Here is a 19,581-nt window from a genome sequence, read left to right as displayed (position 1 = left end):
TTCAAAGGTCAATAAGAAAGCTCTTTCACCTGGGTGAGAGGGAAGCATGGTGCAGCCCTAGCCACAGACCCAGGGCAGCCACAAACACTGTGTCAGCAGTTTCCACTTTTGGAGCCCTCAGGGCTAACGACCCTGAAGGAAACAAATGACTGATCTGGGTCTTAGTCGTGAATGGCAGTCTTGAGGTGAGAAGGACCACTGGCCTGGTAGAGCTGGTAGTGGCTGTGGAGAGGGAATCCTACTTGCAGTTCCAGGGCAGAAGAGTGCTTTTGGCTGTTCACAGACCAAAGTGCAGGCCAGGAGAGGAGTAAACACCTCTCCCTTGATTGTGCCACCTTGGAGGAATTGAGAACTTAGAGTTCCCTAGAGATACCTCAGTGAACAGCTACACAAAACCTCTGAAGCTTAGGGTAGTACACCCTCCACTTGACAAAGGATTCAAAAGTCAAGTAACTGACTGGGAAAATGACCAAAAAGGGGAAAATAAGACTATAGAAGTTTACTTTCTTGGTGAAAAGGTATTTTCTCCTACTTGTCAGATGAGGAAGAGCAAAGCATATCATTAAAGGAAGATAGTAAGGTAAAGGTTTCTGCATCCAAAGCCTCCAAAAAATACATGCAATGATCTCAGGCCATGGAAGAGTTCAAAAAGGATTTTGAAAATCAAGTAAGAGGGAGTGGAACCAAGATAGTGGAATAGAAAGACATACATACTCTAGCTCTTCCCCCATAGCCTATAAAAATTCTGTAAAGAAAGACTCTCAACAAATTCTAGAGCAGCAGAAGCCATAGAACGAAGGGGTAGAGGAGATTTTCAGCCCAGGGTGACCTGAAAGGCCTATGGTAAAGGTCTGTTGTACTGGACCCAGAGCAAAATGAAGTCCAGCCTTGGCCACATGGCACCAGGCCCAGAAGTGGGTCATGGGGGTGGAATCCCCAGCAGCAGTGGAAGTTCATAGATCCCTCAAACCACCGGTGCCAAAGACACTTCAAAGGTCAGGGAGGGAGCTTTTTCACCTCTGTGACAAGGGAGCAGGGTCCTCCCCTAGCCCTAGCCCCAGGTGGCAGCATCAACAGCAGCAGTGGACTGTGGCTACTGTGGTGGAGGCCATGGCAGGCAGCAGCCAGCATCCATTTCTGGAGCCTCAGCTTAAATCCCCTGGGGGAATTGAGCAGCTGATCTGAATCTCAGCCATGAGCCATGTCAGGGAACAAACTCCTCTCCTTTGATTGTGCCACCTTGGAGGAACTGAGAACTTACAGGACCACAGAGCATACCCCACTCTTGACAAAGAACCCAAAAGTCAAGTAACTGGTCGGGAAAATGCCCAAAAAAGAGGAAAAAAAAATAAGACTATAGGAGGTTACTTTCTTGGAGAACAGGTATTCTCTCCCATTCTTTCAGATGAGGAAGAACAATGTTTACCATCAGAGGAAGACATAAAAGTCAAGGCTTCTGCATCCAAAACCTCCAAAATAAATATGCAATGGTACCAGGCCGTGGAAGAGCTCGAAAGAGATTTTTTTTATGGTGCCAATTTTAAATAATTTTTATTCTCCAGGGCAAGAATTGCATTTCCATTTGTTTACAGTACTGATAAAGTACAATGTTGTTCACTTCCCTCCCTCCGTACACATTCAAGTGTTTAGAATGCCCCGATTTACACAGCAGCTTAAATGTTACTTTTAACTACTACTGTCTTGGCTACAAATTTTGAGTCCTTCAATTTTTGGAAAAGCTGTGTGGAATGCTCTTTCTTCTGTTGTTTAGTCCACCTCTTCAATGGTGGGTCCAGAAAAAGCACCTCCAGATGGAGCTGTTCCACCCCCTGGGAATCCACCAGGCATGCCTCTTGGCATGCCCCCTGCACTCTGGTACAGCTCAGTAATGATGGGGTTGCAGACCTTCTCCAACTCTTTCTGCTGATGCTCAAATTCTTCCTTCTCAGCTGTCTAGTTCTTATCCAGCTAGTTGATTATTTCATTACATTTATCAAGGATCTTCTGTTTGTCTTCATCATCAATTTTGCCTTGCAGTTTCTCATTCTCTACCGTAGCCTTTATGCTGAAAGCATAAGATTCAAGAGAATTCTTGGAAGACACCTTGTCTCTATGCTTCTCATCCTCATCCTTGTATTTCTCAGCCCCCTGGACCTCAATGTCTTCCTTGCTCAGCCATCCTTTATCATTGGTGATGGTGATCTTGTTCGCCTTGCCTGTGCTCTTATCCACAGCAGAAACATTGAGAATGCCATTTGCATCAATGTCAAATGTTATTTCAATCTGAGGAACACCTCTGGGTGCTGGGGGGATTCCTGTGATCTCAAATTTGCCAAGCAGGTTGTTATCCTTTGTCATTACCCTCTCACCTTTGTAAACCTGAATAAGTACATCAGGTTGGTTGTCTAAATAGGTGGTAAATGTCTGTGTCTGCTTGGTGGGGATGGTGGTATTACGTTTGATCGGAACAGTCATAACTCCACCAGCAGTTTCAGTTCCAAGGGAAAGAGGAGTGACATCCAACAGCAACAAGTCCTGCATGTTCTCAGATTTATCTCCAGACAAAATGGCAGCCTGGACAGCTGCACAATAAGCAACAGCCTCATCAGGATTGATACTCTTGTTGAGCTCCTTGCCATTGAAGAAATCTTGCAAAAGCTTCAGGATTTTGGGAAATCAAGTGGAACCACCCACCAGGATGATGTCATGAATCTATGATTTATCTAGCTTGGCATCTCAAGGCCTTTTCAACAGGGTCCAGTGTGCCACAGAAGAGATCAGCATTCAGCTCTTCGAAACAGGCTCGAGTGATTGCTGTATAGAAGTAGATACCTTCATAGAAGGAGTTAATCTCAATACTGGCCTGGGTACTAGAAGAGAGGGTGCATTTTGCATGTTCACAAGCAGTGCAAAGATGGCGAAGAGCCCTCTTGTTCTCACTGATGTCCTTCTTGTGCTTTCGCTTAAACTCTGCAATGAAATAGTTGACCATTTGGTTGTCAAAGTCCTCCCCACCCAAGTGGGTGTCCCCAGCTGTGGACTTGACCTCAAAGATATCATCTTCAATGGTAAGAATGGAGACATCAAAAGTACCCCTCCAAGGTCAAAGATCAACACATTTCTCTAGACACCAATCTTTTTGTCCAAGCCATAAACAATAGCAGTAGCAGTTGACTCATTGATGAGTTAGAGCTCATTGAGATCTTTAGCATTCTGATGCTGGGAATTGTTGAAATAGGCCAGTACTGTGATGACGGCATTTGTGATGGTCTTCCTAAGGTAAGCTTCAGTAACTTCTTTCATCTTGGACAAGATCATAGAAGACAATTCTTCTGGATAGAAACTTTTGGTCTCCCCTTTGTATTCCACTTGGACCTTAGGCCTGCCTTCATCATTCACCATTGTAAAAGGCCGGTGCTTCATGTATGACTGTACAACTGCATCATCAAATCTGCAACCAATCAGAAGTTTGACATCAAAAACTGTGTTGGTGGGGTTCATTGCAACTTGATTCTTTGCAGCATCACTGATTAAACATTCTGTGTTGGTGAAGGTGACATAACTAGGGGTAGTCCTGTTTCCTTGGTCATTAGCAATGATCTCCACTTTCCTATGTTGGAAGAGTCCCACACAGGAGTAAGTGGTGCCAAGATCAATGTCAACTGCGGGTCCTTTCAACATGGTTGCTGGGGAGTTGGGGGTTGTAGCTGACTGCTGTGGAGAAAGAAGGGTTGCTGTTGCTCTGAGTAGCTCAAAAAAGATTTTGAAAATCAAGTAAGAGAGGTGGAGGAAAAAATGAGAAGATAAATGAGAGCAATGCGAGAAAATCATGAAAAGCGAGTCAACAGCTTGCTAAAGGAGACTCAAAAATGCTGAAGAAAATAGCACCTTTAAAAATAGGCTAACTCAATTGGCAAAAGAGGTTCAAAAAGCCAATGAGGAGAAGAATGCTTTAAAAAGCAGAATTAGCCAAATGCAAAAGGAGGCTCAAAAGCTCACTGAAGAAAATAGTTCAAGCATTAGAATGGAGCAGATGGAAGCTAATGACTTTATGAGAAACCAAGAATTTATAAAGCAAAACCAAAAGAATGAAAAAATAGAAGATGATGCAAAATATCACACTGGAAAAACAGCTGACCTGGAAAATAGATCCAGGAAAGAAAATTTAAAAATTATCAGTCTACCTGAAAACCATGATGCAAAAGAAAGAACCTAGACATCATCTTCCAAGAAATTATCAAGGAATACTTCCCTGATATTCTATAATCAGTGAGTCAACTAGAAATGGAAAGAACTCACCGATCACCTCCTGAAAGAGATCCCAAAAGGAAAACTCCTGGAAATATTGCAGAGAAATTTCAGAGTTCTCAAGTCAAGGAGAAAAAATTACATGCAGCCAGAAAGAAACAATTCAAGTACTTTGTAAATGCAATCATGATAACACAGGATTTAGCAGCTTCTACATTAAGGGACTGAAGGGCTTGAATTATGATATTCCAGTGATCAAAGAAGACAGGACTAAAACTAAGAATCACCTACCCACAAAAGTGAATATAATACATCAGGAAAAAAATGGAATTTCTATGAAATAGAGAATTTCCAAACATTCTTGTTGAAAAGACCAGAACTGATTAGAAAACTGACTCTCAAATACAAGAATCAAGAGAAACATAAAAAGGTAAACAGGAAAGAGAAGCCTAAAGAACTCATTAAAGTTGAACTGTTTACATTCCTATATAGATAGATGTTATTTGTAATTCATGAGTTACAAATGAGTTTTTCAGTATTAGAATAGGTAGCAGAAATATACATGCATATATATATGTGTGTGTATGTGTGCGTACCTATATATTTATATATATATGTATTCGTATATATGTGTGTATTATATATATATATGTAGGTATGTATGGGTATGTATGTGTATATTATATATATATGTAGATTTGTATGTGTATATGGGTGTATGCTGTGTGTATATAAATATAAATGGACAGAAGATATAGGGTGAGCTGAATATAAAGGAAGAATACTTAAAAAAATAAAATTTACTATTGAGTGAAATGTACTAGAAGTAAGCAAAAGAGAGAGGTAGAATGTAGCAAATCATCTCACATAAAAGTGGGAAGAAAGAGCTTTTAAAATGGAGAGGAGGAAGGGGGAGATGAAAGAAAACACATGAGCATTAATCTCATGGGATTTGGTATATATATATATATATATATATATATATACACACACATATATACGAATACATATATATATATGTATAAATATATAGATACGCACACATACACACACACACACATATATATGCATGTATATTTCTGCTACGTATTCTAATACTGAAAAACTCATTTGTAACTCATGAACATGTAACACACACTCAATTGGATATGGAAATCTATTTTGCTCTGCAGGAAGGCAAGGGGGAAGGGAACAGGAGAGGGAAGATAATAAGAGGGACAGCAAATTGGGGAAAGGGACAATCAGAAGCAAACATTATTGTGGGAGAATGGGTCAAGGGAGAGAATGGAATAAACGGAGGGTAGGATGAGACAGAGGGAAATGTGGTTAATCCCTCACAACATAACTATTACACAAGTGTTTTGCAATGTCATGCATGTATGACCTATATTGAATTGCTTGTTTTCTTAATGAGACTGGGAGAGCAGGGAGGAAAGGAGAGAATATGGAACTCAAAGCTTTAATAATACATGTTAAAAATTGTTTTAGCATGCAACTGGAAAATAAGATATACAGGCAATGGGGTATAGAAATCTATTTTGTCCAACAGGAAAATAGAGGGGAAGAGGATGGAAGAAAGATGGATAGTAGAAAGCAGGACAGAGTGGAGGAAAGGGTGGATGGGGTGCATGCTGTCCTGGAGTGGGGGTGGAGAGAGATGGGAAGAAAATTTTGAATTTTAATTCTTGTCGAAATGAATGTTGAGAACTGAAAAATAAATAGATTATATACTTAAAAAGAAGCACTGATAATTAGGAAACCTTTGAAAGCTACAGATTTGACTTCTAAACTTAAAAGATAAGTTAAAAGCACAAAATAGAAATGTGCTGTTTCATTTACAAAAAGAAAAAAAGGATGAGTCTTTTTGATTCCAAGTCCAGTGCTTTCTCCGCTGGGCTACCTAGTTGCCTCACACAGTGCTTTATGTTTAAAAAAAAGTCCACTCAAACATCAAGTCAACTGGGCTTCAGATAAAGGAAGAGATTGAATGAGGACTTGCAAGCCCACAGGCATTTAAAAAAAATCCCCTTCAAAATAAATTGAAATCTACTCCACCACTACTCCACTGGCACTGGTGCTATCCTTTAGGGCTGAAAAGGAACACATCCATTTCCTCTTTCAGAGCCTTTCAAATATTTAAAGACAGCTATTATGAACCCCACCTTCATCTGAAGAATCCTTGGCATTTATATTGTGCCTTAAATTTTGCAAAGAACTTTACAGATATTATCTCAACTAGGCTTGTTCTATTTTAATTCTTCTCTCCAAAATTATCAATGGATCTTTCAATTGCTAAATCTGATGGCTTTTTCTCAGTCCTCCTCTTTTTTTACTAACTGGCAGCACTTTGAACTATACTGACCACTTTCACCACCTAAGTACTTTCTTTGAGTTGTCAGAATTCTATTTTCCCTTGATTCATTTCCTCCACTTAATAGTCTTCTTTGAAAGATAATCATATCACGCCCCTAAGAAAGAGTATATCCCAAGGTTCTGTCCTGGGCCAATTTCTCTTCTTTCTCTATACTTTCTCACTTAGTGTACGCAGAAGTTTTGATAGGTGTCTTTAGCATCCCTATACTGATGATGCACGGATCTGTAAATCTAAGCCTAACCTCTTTCCTGAGTTCCACTCTCACATTACCAACTGCCTATTGGATATTTCAAATTAGTTGAGCCATCAGCAGTTCAAAATCAACATGTCCAACATCCTTAAAGGAGAACTTTTTATCTTTCCCCAGGGATGTCATAAAACTCAAAAGAGATAATGGATACAGAGAATTTTGTAAACCATAAAGCACTATATAATTGTTAGTTTATTATCATTATTTATATGATGAAGAGGAGGATCCTACAGTCTGGCTCCACCGAGCCATCAGTCTGGTGACAATTTCATTTTCAGTACTTTCTATAGCACTCCTGCTGTGCTCAAGCAATGTTTATAGAGCAATACAGGGTTATATTCATAAATGTTTAATAACCAGGCTCTCTGAAAAAAAGCCATCCAGAAAAAATATATTTATGCATACAAGCTTTTAGGTTTAATTTGAAATGCTAATACTTTTTTTTAAAGCTAGACAATAAATCAAGCCTGGACATGTAGTGATTGTTGATTTGTGTTGTACAAATGCTCACACTGAAAACTTAATAATTAGGTCTGGCAAGGGGTTAGATCTGGCTCCAGCTTGCTCCTATCTTTTTTCCCCACAACATATCCCTAGTTAAAAACATTCTTCATTTCTATTGATGCCTTGACTTTCCTTCCAACCTGTCATGTTTAGATCTCTGAGGTCACCCTCAACTCCACACTCTAATTTATCCAGCATACCCAATCAGCTGTCAAAATTTGCCTCTTCCTATATGACATATTTCATATTTATTCCCTTCTCTTCACTCACATAGCAACCATTTTAGTTCAAGACTTTATCACTTCTAGTTCATACTGTTGCAACCTCTTTGTTATTGGTCTCCCAATCTTACTTGTCTCCCAAGTCTATTCCATCTTTCTCATGGTTTCCAAATAGGGCACTGCCCTATCCAGTGGCTGCTTATCAGATGGAAGATGAAATATAAATTTCTTGTTTTGGCTTTTAAAATCCTTTACAGTCTAGGTCTAATCTATTTTTCCAGGCTCAGACAAATTTGTCTTCTTTCTGTTCCTTATAAAAAAACACTCTCTCCAAAATCTGTCACCCATGTCTGGAATATACTGTATGTTTCCCTCTCACCTTTGCCTCCTCGAATTTTTCCATGAAGCCTTTCTTTACCTTCTTTCCAGTTTTAACTGTTATCTTCCAAATAACCTAATTCTCAGGCAGAATTGAATATCAGAGTGTTTGGCAAAGAAAATCTTTTATAGAAAACATTAGTTAGGGGATTAGTTTTAACCTGGGTGGGGAAGAGAGGCATCTAAGAATAGTGCAGTGCTTTGGGGTTCTATAAAAATGACATGCCCTTAAAACTTTCAGATAACCAGAAACTGAAATGAATAACTAATTCATTAGATGACAGAATTGATATTCTAAAGCATCTCAATAAGCTGAAATTGTAAAATCAAGCTAAAAAGAAATTAAATTTAAGATAGATTAATGAAAAGCTACACTCTGCTAAAATCTCCCCTTGGATGTTTGTGATCATAGAATATTATATTTAGTGATGAAAAATATTTTAGACACTAACACCTTCATTTTATAGATGAGGAAACTGAGCTACCCAGAAACCAAAAGACTTGTCCAGGGTCATACAACTAGCAAGGATAAGAGCCAGGTTTTTAACATGACTCTTTTTCATTCTTGGTACACAGTTCTATCCACTTTGATTTGCTGCTTCTGCATGACAAGGAGTTGATCCTGGGTTCTCAAAGGCTATGCCAGCAAAGTACAAGCTCTGGAAGATTCCAGCAATCATGGTAGACTTCCAGTACAGGTCCAATGCTAGTCTTTATGTCAGATAGCCTAGAACTAGTCTAACTAAGTTAAGAGAGATTCATCATTATATCAGTAGAGATTCCTTTTTGACCACAACTGTGAAAGATTACATACCAACTGTGAGTTATGATAGTGAAAAGCATACTCAAAATAGTGATAATAATAATGATGATGATGATGATAATTAGCATTAATAGAGCAAACAATTACTAACAAACTATGTGTATTATTTCATTTGATGTTCACAATATCTCTGGAAGATTTTTGGTACTCAAGTAAATATGAAGTCATTGGATCATAATTATCCTCATAGTAGCTAGTATTTATATATCACTTAAAGGTTAACAAAGCACTTTTCAAATAAGATTTATTTGATTATCACCACAACTGAAGGAATTAGGTGCTATTATTACCCCCGTTTTATAGAAGAGGAGACTAGGACAGGTAGAGGTTAAGTGACTTTACCAGGATCACAGGGATAGTATCTGAGTAAGCTTTCCTGACATCAATTGTAGCCCTGTCTCCTTGGCATCACTTATGTACCTGATCAAAATATAATAGGTTTAAAGAGAGTAGGAACCTAGTCCTCTTTTCACAAATGAGTAACTTGAGGTTTAGAAGGATTAGATGACTTTATATAGTTTTTGAACTTGGGTTAGAAAACATGTACCTTGCTGATAGAGTTATGAACTGATCCAACCACTCTGGAGAACAATTTGGAATTATGCCCAAAGGGCAACCTACTTGAGCATACACTTTGATCCAGTAATACCACAGCTAAGTCTGTATCCCAAAGAGATCATTAAAATAAAAACAAACAAATAAACAAAAAAAACGAGGGGGCTGAGCCAAGATGGTGAAGTAACAGCACGGACTTACTAGTGCTTTCCCCCCAAACCCAAACAAATACTTGTAAAAAAATTACTCTAAACAAATCCTGGGGTTGTAGAACTCACAGAATGACTGAGTGAAGCAAATTTCCAGCCCAACACAGCCTGGAAGGTCACCAGGAAAGGTTTCTCACACCATACTAAGAGCAGAGCACAGTGCAGTGTGAGCTGCACTAAGCACAGACTGGACCTGAGCAGGCCTTGAAGGGACTGAATCTTGGGCATCTGTGGTATTTTCCAGATTTCACAAACCCAAAACACCAAGGATAATTTGGAAGGTCAGTGGAAAAAAAACCTGTGTGAGAGAGTAGAGTGGTCAGACCCCAGCTCCAGGGAGGTGGAGAGGGTAGAGGAGACTGTAGAGAAGGAGCCTACAGCAGCAGGGGCAGTGACTGTTTCTGGAGCTCTCGTCCCACAGATTTGGGCAGAGGGAGGATTGAGCCTCTGACAGCACACCCCTAACGCCCACTGGAAGCAGAGAACTACCTTGACAAAGAGCTCAAAAGTCAAGAAAACAGCTGGGAAAATGAGCAAAAACTGAAAAAAGAATCAAACTATAGAATCTTATTTTGGGGACAAGGAAAATCAAAGTAGACAAACAGAACATAACAAAGTCAAAGTTTCTCCATCCAGAGACTTCAAGAAAAATATGAATTAGTCTCAGGCCATAGAGGAGTTTGAAAGGGATTTTGAAAATCAAGTAAGGGAAGTAGAGCAAAAATTGGGAAGAGAAATAAAAGTGATGCAAGAAAATCATGAAAAATAAGTCAACTGCTTGCTATAGGAGACTCAAAAAATACTGAAGAAAGTACCACTTTAAAAAATAGACTAACCCAAATGGCAAAAGAGATCCAAAAAGGCAATGAGGAGAAGAATGCCCTAAAAACATAATTGCTCAGAAGGAAAATAAGGTCCGAAAACTCACCGAAGAAATTAATTCCTTAAAGATTAGAATGCAGCAGATGAAAGCTAATGACTTTATGAGAAATCAAGAAATTATGAAGCAAAACCAAAGGAATGAAAAAAATAGCAGACAATGTGAAATATCTCATTGGAAAAACAACTGACCTGGAAAATAGATCCAGGAGAGACAATTTAAAAATTATGGGACTACCTGAAAACCATGATCCAAAAAAGAGCCTAGACATCAACTTTCAAGAAATTGTCAAGGAAAACTGCCTTGATATTCCAGAAGCAGAGGATAAAATAAATATTGAAAGAGACCACCAATCACCTCCTGAAAGAAATCCTAAAAGGAAAACTCCTAGGAAAATTGTAGCCAACTTCCAGCATTCCCAGGTCCAGAGGTCAAAGGAGCTAAGATTAAAACCAAGAATCACCTACCCAGCAAAACTGAGTGCAATACTTCAGGGGAAATAAATGGTCATTCAATGAAATAGAGGACTTTCAAGCATTCTTGATGAAAAGACCAGATCTGAAAAGAAATTTGACTTTCAAATACAAGAATCAAAAGAAGCGTGAAAAGGTAATTAGGAAAGAAAAATCATAAGGGACTTGCTAAAGTTGAACTGTTTGCATTCTTACATGGCATGAAAATCTGTCTCACACTGCAGGAAAGTAGAGGATGGTAGGGTCTAGTAAGGGTTTGTGGATTGACTTTTTTATTGTTTATTTTGTTTTTAAGGGTGTAGAGACTTGGAAATGTCTAGAGTAGAGGTTTCCAAATTTACTTGGCCTATTGACCCCTTTAAAAAATATTACTTAGTGCCCTGCTGGAAATATATTTAAGCCATCAATGTGGTTTTTCTGGAAAATTTGATATCATTTCAATATATATATATGTATATATATACATATATATACATATATATACACGCACACATATATATGCATGTATATGTATATATATATGCATATATATATATATTTTAAATGACATATCTTAAATTTAATAATTTGTTGTAGGGGGAGTTCCTGCATTGAAATTTTGGTGACACAACATTGAGTCATGTAACCATACAGCATGGCACTGTAAACAAGTCATTACATGCACACATTCTTACCAGTGATTGCTGGCCTTCCCAACTATGTGCCACATGCCAACAAGCTGCGAACACTTGCTTGTTAGGACCAGTCAGCAAACTTGATCACTGATCAGCTATAACTTACGTTTTGTGTGTTTATTTGGAAAATAATGTAGTCACTATGACTTTAATTCTGTGACACAACAGAGAAAACATATATAAAAATTTTTTCAATAAAAGAAAAAGTGCTACATGTACAAATATATTTATAGCAAGAAGAAGTGGAAATATAGTGGCAAAGAACTGGGAGTTGAGGGGCTGCCCATTAATTGGGGAATGACTATGAGTGTAATGGAATAGTATCATGCTATAAGAAATGAGCATGTGGATTTCAGAAAAAAACCTAGAAGGACATATGAACTGATGCTGAAAGAATAACCAGGAGAGAATGGTACATTGTAGTAATAACATTGTGTTATGATCACCTATGATTGACTTAGCTCTTCTCAGTAAAACAATTATCCAAGACAATTCCAAGAATCATGATGACAATTGCTATCAAATCCAGAGAAAGAACTGATAGGATTTGAATGCAGATCAAAATTTACTATTTTTGCTTTTTTGTTGGTTTTTGTTTTCATGTTTTTTTCTCATGTTCTGTTTCTTCTTTCACAGCACGGTTAGTGTGGAAATATGTTTCCTTGACCACACATGTATAACCTATATCATACTGCTTATTATCCTGAGGAGTGGGGAGGGAGAAAAATTAGGAACTCAATTTTTTAAAAAAATGAATGTTGAAAATTGTCTTTACATATAATTAGAAAAAAATAAAATAACTACTAAATCAAAATCAATAAATGCACCAACACAGGTTAGGAGAGACATAACCATTAAACAATTTATATAAAGAGACCTCTAAGTACTAGGGAACTGAAAAGAAAATAGTAATCATTAAAGTGATATGGCATCCAGTAATGCCAACACCACCACCACCAACACCCTAAATGAACATAGATATATGCAAGTGATTTTCCTTCTCTCAGCTACCCTGGTTAGACTACAGTTTTGAGTGTTGGGTTAAGTTGTGGTAACTGCATTTTAAAAATGACTTTGACTAGTTCAAATGTGTCCAGAGAATGCTGACCAGCGTAGTGAGGAGAGTGCCCAAGTCTTTTTACCTTAAAGATTCAATTTCCTCATTTTAAAAACAGAGGTAAAATCAGCACATTCTACTTCACAGGGTTTTTGTAAGCAAGCTGCTTTGTAAATTTTAAGTGCTATAGAAACAGGAATTGCTAATACCACCATAGTTTATGAAAGTTTACAGGGAAGCATCTTACTGGGGTGAGAGGGAAGCCAGGTCATCCACAGCCCAGGAGCCAGATGATTGCTGGTCAAATGTGTGACATACAGGCAGTATTTGTGAAAAAGATCCCACTTTCAAGGAAATGCTGTTCCACAGTGAGGAAATTATGCAGAACCCCAAAGATTTAGTTCTATTATCAATAATGAATATTATTCATGAATATGCTAAAGAAGAAAAAAAACCCTCTTTTGCATTGACGATGCAATGGCCAAGAAACTTAGAAATGGTTCATTGAAATTCACTAGGAAGGAAACTAAAGAGAATCTCAGAATGGAAAAGGGACCTCAGAAAGGATATATTCTAAGGATTCTTATTTATCAGTTCAGGAACTCCTTGGGGCTTCTCTACAATGGTGCAGGAAATTTCTGCTCACAATCCTTTAATGGTGTCTTAAACTATGTGACCCTAGACAAGTAATTTAATACTGTTTGCCTTGATTTCCTCTTCTATAAAATGCGCTGCAGAAGCAAATAGCAAACCACTCTAATATCTTTGCCAAGAAAACTCCAAAAAAGATCATGAAGAATTGGACACAACTGAAAACAATGCAACACACACTAGCAGTAAATAATTGCTTATGAACAGTATGAGTAACATATTAAATTACCCTTACCCTGGGTATCTACAGCACATTTAGTTACCGTTGAAAGGGGTTTATGGAACAGAAATGTTTGGGAACAACTGACCTATTTCAACCAATTCCTGTACATGAATCTCCTCCTGGAAGATCCTTTAGAAATAGTCATCAAGCTTCTGCTTGCACATCACTAGTGAAAGGGAATTTGTGACATTTTAAAGAACCTCTGATCCTCAGGAAATTCTACCTGAGTGTGCGATTAGAAGATTATTGTAAATTCAGTCAGCAGATTTTCGTGCCAATATGAATACTAACTCACAAGGATGAATGTAATATTACATCTTTCAGTTTTATGTCTAATTCTGGTCATCACATTTTATTAAGGACATTGACAAGCGGAAGTGCATCTAGAGAACAGGGATCAGGATGGCAGGGGGAGTAGTCAGGTGAACAGTGATCAGTCCTTGGCAAATGAGCTTCTGCTACAACAGCATAAAGGACTATAACTGGGTAGTGTAGCATCAATATTTGAGTGCACAGGTTGGAATCGAAGAAAGTAGCAATCACATCATATATAGGTTCTTAGAATCTCAGAGACAGAAAGGACATTTCTTTGAGAGCCATCTATTCCGCATTGGACTTGAAAAGGAATCCTGACATCCCCTACAATATCTTGGACTAGGAACAGAATAGAAGGGAATATTGCATGTAACACATATTGCTAAAATGTAAACTCTACAAGGGTCATGGTGAAGTAGAGGATGGAGGAGGGGCTGACTTTGGGGTAAGGAAGATCTGGAAGAAGGATGTGTTGGGTCCAGCTTATACTGACTCTCAAGAGACTTTGTTAACTTTCCAGTAGTGAACATGTACCCTCAGAAATGAGAGAATGCTACATATCAGGGCTTAATTTATTGCTTTGTTGACTCTCTCTAGACTTAAAAAACAATAGAGAAAATTTTAACAGTATAGATTAAATTTAAAAATATGACATGCATATGTATATGTGTATGTATATATACACACCCATATGTATATATATACACATTCTTTCCATATACACATATATGTGTGTATATACATATACACATATACACATACATATATATATATGAGTATACACACACACACACACCAGTTCTTAAACATTTATCAACATATCAGTGACATGGAAGATATCTTGTGTAAACTGCATTTCTATCATCCTGAAACAGTAATTTACTGAAAATACAAGGTGCTGAATAAATTTTTTTGAAGAAATATAGGAAAGGCAGGTAGGTGACACAGTGTATAAAGTGCTTGAGTTGGAGTCAGAAGAGACCTATGTTTGAATTCTGCTCAAACAATTTTGCTGCTCTTGAGTCATTTCAGTCATGTCCGACTCTTTGTACCCCATTTGAGGTTTTCATGACAAACATGCTGGAGTGGTTTGCCATTTCCTTCTCCAACTCATTTTATAGATAGGAAAATTGAGGCAAACAGGGTGAAGTGCCTTGCCCAGGGTCATAAGGAAGCAAGTGTCTTAAGGATATGTTTGAATTCGGGAAGAAGAGCCTTTCTGATTTCAAGGACAGTACTCCATCTACTATGCCCACCAACTACACACTCAAACACTAGCTGAGTGATCTTGAGCAAGTCATTTAACAATTGTCAGCCTCAGTTTCCTGATCTGTAAAATGAGAGAAATGAAATTAATGACCTTTTAGGTCCCTTCAGTTCTAAATGTAAGACATTAGTGTATAATCAGAGGCAGCTAGGTGACTTGGATCCAGCTCAGGATAGATTTAAATCAGTCCTCACACATTACCAACTGTGCGACTTTGTGTAGTTTATTTAACCTTTGTCTGCCTTAGTTTCCTCAACTGTAAAATGGGGGTAATACATCTAGTTCCAAGGACTGTTCTATCAAATGACACAAAATTTGTGCTAGGTGGTTTTTTATTCCCTTCCTTTCTTGCTTTGAATTAAATTGGATATTTTAAATCTGTTTGAAAACCTCCAGAACTAGAAGTACAAGATGAGATCTATGTTTTTGCATAGCCTGTGTGTAGATTTGTCTGGAATAACTATACATATTTGTTACATGAGAGGGCTTTTATTTTGGGTAATGGGGGGAATAGGGTTGGGGGTAGAAAGGGTAGGTAGTAATAATGGTGCCAAAAAACAAGAAAATAAATAAAAGCATCAATGACACCTTTTAAAAATACATAGGATAGAGGGAAGTTCAAAAGAACTATGTTATGTATATATGTACATAAATATGTAATCTGAGTAGAGTTTGAAATACTATTTTAAATTTAAGATATGCTTTCAAAATGAATCTGTGGGAATTAGTCATGCTTTCATATACAGGTCTTTTCTACTTTTCATTGTATATGGAAATATTAATGCCTATCAATATTTGTCAGGATCATAATAATAAGAAATTAAATCCAAAATCAGTTCTCTCATCTACATGTAGCTCCCAATTACGACCAAAGGTCCCTCAGATAAGTCTCCTTAGAGGTCAAGGTACATATTAGGTTCACTTCTTATGAAAACCATGGCTCAGTAAGATACAAAGTCTTTCAAATAGGATGTAAGTAGTTAAAAGTCAAAATGTTTAATAAAGCAGTATACGAAGCTTTTGAGCAAATGACACCATTTTTGGAACTATGCCCCAAAGAGCTCAAAGTAAGCAGGAAAAAGTATAATACACACACACACAGATATACATATACATATATATATATATGTATATCTCTGTGTGTGTATATATATGTGTATATATGCAAAAATATTTGTAGTAACTATTTTTTGTATGCTAAGAAAGCATACAACGATTGGTGAATGGCTGAGCAAATTATGATGTATAAAGTAATGGAATATGACTGTGCTGTCAAAGAATGATGAGAGAGATAGATTCAGAGATCCATCTCTGAATGCAAAAATGTAAGAACTGACCAGCTCAGTGATCAACCATGATGCCAGAAGACTAATGAAGAATCCAATTGTCTTCTGCATGTCAGAGAAGTGATAGACACAGACTCATTTTTGGAATGAACAATATGGGAATTTATTTTGCTTGATTATGTATATCCGTAAGGCTTTTTTTGGTTTATACTATTTTTTATTTCCAATTTCCAGTGGGAGTGAGGTAAAGGGAAAAGTAAATATGTGATCATTAAAAAAATTCATTAAAAATAGTGAGGTAAGATTAGTAATAAGACTTTTCTCTCACAAACCTGGGGAGCACTGACTCACAAAGCACCATTTATAGAAAGAATGAAACTGTTGAAATATTATTGAGGTCTAGGGATGCTGGGACCCTGAAATTCAATGACATGGGTCCTACCTCGAATGAATTTGACCCAAGCCTTATTTCAGTTAGTGACAAGGATTATTAGAACACCAGTTGGAGTGGGTAAGATTTTAAGAATCTGCTCTATTGGCCAAATTTTAAGAATCTGAGCATTTGTGATACCTGTATTGACAAGTGGGCCACATTGAATCTAAGCACCTTAATGGAGGCAAGATAGACCTTCTATACAGAAGACTGTGGGAACAAGGAAGAGGTCTAGATGGAATTAAGGAGTGGAACTCTAGGGTTTGCCAGGTGCAGATAATGAGGGCCACAAGGAAAGGGCAGTTAAAAGGATTATTTACTGATGCCTCAGGTCAACCCCAGAGACTTGATCATGTAGGAAAATTCAAGGCAAGTTGTGGGGTGGAGTTTTCCAAGGCCCATGCCCTGTTAGTATCATATGTAGAAAATAGCATAGGTGAGGAATAAGTGTAGGCCAGACCAACACATAAAGATAAAATTCCCATTCTGATGTTGAAAAGTTGCCCATGTTTTTTGGTTAAGTTGTCACACTCTATTCCTTCAGGGCTTGTTTCCTTCTGGTTTCATGGGGCATGGGGTCTTATTTGGGTGTTGCTTCTACTTAGTCTCACATGATCATTACTCAACATGGTTCTAATGGTCTCATGGTCACTTACAAAAGTGGTTTCACTGGCTAAGTGGTTGTTCAGTTAGGAGCTCCAAAGCTTCATTGTAATACATTATGTCTCATAAAAATGATCAGTGTATTATAAAAGAAAGTCTTTAACTCTCATAAAAATAATCAGTGTATTATAAAAGAAAGTCTTTAACTGAGGGGTTTTCATTTCTTCCATAGAGAAACGGGTGTTTTCATTGCTGTTTTAGTTAAAAACTTCAAAGTTTTTTCTACTGCAGTTATTTTATTTTTTTCTTGGGGGTGGGGGGGTGGGGCAGACAACCTTAGATATTCAGTCATTAAATTGGGTGGGAAAGATAAAAACCCTTGATGGCTCATTTCCAATATGCATGGTCTATTTTTCAGAGTTTTGACTAAAAGGTAGTTTTCTCTCCAGAAGGAGATTCCTTGCCTTGGGTGCCAGGCTCTTTGGATTATGGAACAGAATTGCACTTCTACATTAATAATAAATGCTCTCAGGTTTAAATCATTTTTTAAAACCTATGTATGTTGATCTCTAAGATCAAGGTCTGCCTTAGCTGTGTCTGTAGGGTCAGAAAGTCCAACTAACCAAGCTGAAGATCCAACTACACCCAGTTAACAACCATTTCAAAGTCTTTCCTCCCAACACACTGGCAAAAGTTTTTAATGTTAGTGTTTTCCAACTTTTCCAACCCTCTAAGTCTTTTTCTCTTGGTTACAAAGAAAGTATGGGTCAGAGGTTGCAGAGGAACTCAGATTTTTTTTAACTCCAAGACCCAGCTCTCTGTGCCTTTTCCTATAATTTTAGGAGAGATAAGGAGATGTAATGCAGAAAAAAAAATGACAAAAATTTGAAACGATTCTAGCTCTTGAGGCAACTAGGTGACACAATGGCTAGGGAGCTACACCCAGAGTCAGCAAGACCTGAATTTGAAATGAACTTTAAATACTTACAAGCTCTGCTATCCTGGGTAAGTTGCTTAACCTCTATCTGCCTCAGTGTCTTCATCTCTAAAACGGGGATAGAAATAGCATCTAATTCTCAAAGTTGTGAGGATATTTGAAGAAATTTGAAGAAAATATTTGAAGTTCTGAGTACAGTACCTGGTGCATAGTAGGCACCATATAAATGTTTTGATGGTGATGAGGGCTATAAGGGGGGGGGGGTTGATGAGACCCCCACAAAGCATTGTTGAGATCAAGGTAAAGATTTATTACACTTTTCAGCAGGCAAGAGTTCTTAGGAACCTGCAACCTTACAGGGTACAAGTAAAGTTTATATTGGATATTCTATAGTATCACTTGTGCCAAATATACTAACTAGGTGTTTTGGGATGGGATTAGGAAGTGATTAAGGAGTGGTCAGTTTTTAAAGGAACATATGCTTTTGGTGCCTACTGTGAACTCTACCTAAGGAGGGGGCTACATAGAGGTGTAGTATTAGGCCTGAAATGTCACTAAGTCAACCAAAGGAAAGGGCTGGCTCAGAAATACCAGGCTGCTGTCATCAATGTCTTGTTAGACAAGATAAATGTAAGGGAGTATAGGTATATCTAAGTCTAGGATATATATGATTGGTCAGTGAGTAGTAAATGTTGTTATGACTTGGTGCACAGCCCATTCAGTCAATACACAGCTGGTTCAGACTAATAAGTTCTATAGGTGCAACTGGCTACTATAGCAGGAAGGGAGATAACGGTTGTTGCTAGGGCAGGCTTGTCCTTGGGCTGGGATAGTATTTTGAGGCTAGGGAGAAAGGTGATTTTTAAAGAGAAATGTGACTTGAGAACTGGGGCCCAAGCACATACACCCAAGCACCACATCAGTAGTGGTCAATCCGTTGAGTTATATCTGACTCCTTGTGACCTCTTTTAGAGTTTTCTTGGAAAAGATACCGGAGTGGTTTGTCATTTCCTTGGTCATTTCCATTTGATTTGCCCAGGGTCACACAGATATTAATGTCTGAGACTGGATTTGGACTATGGAAGATGAGTCTTCCTGACTCTAGGGTTGGTACTCTATGTACCGTGTCACCTAGCTACCCAGATAGATATAAATGTTGGCTATTATCATTATCCTTAGCTATTATTTGTACTTCTACCTCAGAGGGATCTTATGAAGAA

At 37.9% G+C, this 19,581-nt stretch overlaps 1 pseudogene; it reads right to left on the bottom strand.

The window, feature by feature from the left end:
* Positions 1-1,685: 1,685 nt before the first annotated feature.
* LOC140498223 (heat shock cognate 71 kDa protein pseudogene) lies at positions 1,686-3,681 on the bottom strand (annotated as a pseudogene).
* Positions 3,682-19,581: the final 15,900 nt, after the last annotated feature.

This window comes from Notamacropus eugenii, chromosome 4, assembly GCF_028372415.1.
Source record: "Notamacropus eugenii isolate mMacEug1 chromosome 4, mMacEug1.pri_v2, whole genome shotgun sequence".
NCBI lineage: Eukaryota > Metazoa > Chordata > Mammalia > Diprotodontia > Macropodidae > Notamacropus > Notamacropus eugenii.
This window is presented reverse-complemented; position numbering and strand designations above follow the sequence as displayed.